This window comes from Salvelinus sp. IW2-2015, linkage group LG7 (genome assembly GCF_002910315.2).
Source record: "Salvelinus sp. IW2-2015 linkage group LG7, ASM291031v2, whole genome shotgun sequence".
Lineage (NCBI taxonomy): Eukaryota > Metazoa > Chordata > Actinopteri > Salmoniformes > Salmonidae > Salvelinus > Salvelinus sp. IW2-2015.
The window spans coordinates 1,314,996-1,317,302 of record NC_036847.1 but is presented as its reverse complement, the minus strand read 5'-3'; positions in this window follow the sequence as shown (position 1 = coordinate 1,317,302).

The following is a 2,307-nucleotide window of genomic DNA, read 5'->3' as shown; positions in this document are numbered from 1 at the left end:
CATTTTCTTTAAACAACCCTGCAGCACACACACACACACACACCACACACACACACACACACACACACACAACACACACACACACACACACACACACACACACACACACACACCACACACACACACACACACACACACACACACACACACACACACACACACACACACACAAATTGATATGTAGGCCACGTGCCTTTTTTTCTATAGTTCTGTCCTTGGGCTGTTCTTGTCTATTCATGTTCTGTATTATGTCATGTTTCATGTTTGTGTGGACCCCTGGAAGAGTAGCTGCTGCTTTTGCAACAGCTAATACCCCCCCCCCAAAATGAATGAATTACTAATGTATTTCAGTGGAAATAATGTGACATCCCATTGAAAATTCGTTTTAAACCTCTCTTTACTATTTAATTGCAATCACGTCCTTATTTACATGACGGGTCATGTGACATGGCTAACATCGTCAGGTACTAGCCAAGTAGCCTACTCATTCAACAAATCAAATCTATTGCCACCCAACTTATGACATAGCAAGAGGGTTATCAGACCTAATTTGTCACTCTCCATGGAAACAAGTTTTTAAAATAGTTTTTATGGTTAGACCTAGCTAGCAGCCAATGCAATTAGAGAACATACTAACGTAAACTCACGTAAACTCGTACATCGCCTTGGTCCGTACAATTGCCCTTATTTTAGCACCCCAAAAACGTAATACTTCCAGATCAACTGTAATGTCAATACCATTGTAAAGCACAATTTCTCCCCTTTCCAACATTACCAATTACATGACCTAAACGCTGCGCGTTTCTGCATAATTCAAGCAGGCAATGAGCCCCGTCGGGTCTTTTTAAAAATGGCGGGTGGGGAAGCGAAACTAATGCGTGATAGTGAGGAGAGATTGCTTTTTTTCACTCGATCTGTCCAACTTATCACCTTATCGCCTCTAAAATGTAAATAAAACACTATAAAGAGTTTATATAATGTGTCATTACATACCTATTTGAAGGTTTGTGTCGAATTTGAATCGGGTTTTTAGGGCGGTGCTAAAGTGATCTTAGAAGTAAACAGCGGTTTTGAGAATGATGATCGCATGCAATGATGACGCAAAAAATGACTAGGTATTCCCCCTTCCCTGTCCATTTCTTGTTTTTAAACGATGAGAGAAGTGCTACACCTGGTGGAGAGATTGTAAGACAGAAATAGTTGCTTTATGCATGCTGTACGTTACGACATGACACGTCACGATGTAACGGAGGGTCCGTTTTTTCAACTTTTCTACAATACTATAGAGCGAGCCATTACCATGTCGATCAACGCTTGAATAGAAACCTAGTTCACACCCCCGATTTTGAAGTCAACACAGTCGCTACAGTCCCATTAGTTTTCTTTGTAGCCTCGTTTGAATGTTGCGGTTGCGCACATTTGTACGGAATGGGATGAGTTTACGTTAGCTAAGCTAACTTCGGCATAAAACGAAACAATATTATGCATACACAACACCTTCAAAAATAACTGTGCTACCCCCTAACATGTTCATACAGTATAAACAGTTGTTGTAGTTTTAGTATGTTTCTCTGACTCCTTACCTGTAAAAATTGTCATATTATCATTTCTTGAAACAAGCTAAACCGCCTGGCAGCCATTTCCCCAAATGTCAAAAGTTGCTATGGTGACCAAGGTGTCACATGACTGTCTTGTAAATAAAATATGTGCCTTGCAATTTTCCCAGAATAAGTGGGGAAGAAAAAAATAGTTAGCTATTTACAAAATGATGTGCACTCACCTCCACACACACTTCATCTCCTCTTTCAACAGTTTGATCCAATATGGCCCTTAGATATGCAACCTTCCCAGAATGTTCACATCTTTTTTCTTCCAACAACCGAACGGGAACCACAGGGGAAAATTACGTAAAAATTCTAATTCACCAAAAAACTACTTTATTTTATGAAGTTATTTGAACGTTCTCAGAACAATGTGTTTCAAAATAGCAAGATTCCCTTAAAGGTTCTCCTTTGGTTCATAGAAAAACAACTTTCCCACAATGTTCCCAGAATGTTTTGTTAAAGTTATTTTTCTAAGAACCAAAGGAGAACCTTTATGAAACGTTACAGGAGCGTTCTGTGCTAGCTGGGGAGAGACCTTAAAAAATTTGTAAATTATGTAAAATTATTTGTGGCGCCACATCTCCACATACTTCCCATTTTATGCACACATGTACAAGTACATCTTAATTGGATGTTTAATCATGTCATCCTGAGGCAGAAGTACAATGTGTTATACACATTATAAGAATGAATCAGACACATA